The 458-nt window shown below is 31.4% G+C and overlaps 1 protein-coding gene across 1 annotated transcript in view; it reads left to right on the top strand.

Annotated features, from left to right (window-relative positions):
- Positions 1 to 458, top strand: part of LOC119589226 — a gene marked incomplete at its 5' end in the record, with an annotated part of 73,080 nt that overhangs the window by 58,320 nt on the left and 14,302 nt on the right.

Below are 458 nucleotides of genomic sequence, written 5' to 3'. Positions count from 1 at the left end.
ATGTCGTCTCTTAAGTTCTCTTGACAACATTTTAGTATCAAAACAACACCTTAAACAACAACTTAAAATGCTAATGGTTTTAGTGCGTTAAGGCTCAACGATTTTTAAACTTTTATTATTATTATTTCCCTAGGCTATGAAAGTAATAAATGAGGAACTACGTCGGTGTATAAATAATTTTATGAAAGAGAGGACACGCGCATATTTAATAGAACCTTATAATACTTTTATAAACCGAGAAATGGATTTATAAATATATAAGCAAAGCGGTTGGTAAATGGATGACCGCGGTAGGTAGGTTATCTTCTTAAATAAACGACGAATTATAAAAGAAATATACAAAGTCCCTCAAAGCGACAACTCTTAAGACTGAAATAGATGTTTAAAGACGAAGATTGTTGGTTCTTAGTCAATTGTTGATGTTTTGGAGTACATTTGGAAGGAAAAAAGTATGTCTG

Source organism: Penaeus monodon, chromosome 25 (assembly GCF_015228065.2).
Source record: "Penaeus monodon isolate SGIC_2016 chromosome 25, NSTDA_Pmon_1, whole genome shotgun sequence".
Lineage (NCBI taxonomy): Eukaryota > Metazoa > Arthropoda > Malacostraca > Decapoda > Penaeidae > Penaeus > Penaeus monodon.
The sequence above is the reverse complement of the archived record's forward strand: the minus strand, read 5'-3'. Positions and strand labels throughout refer to the sequence as shown.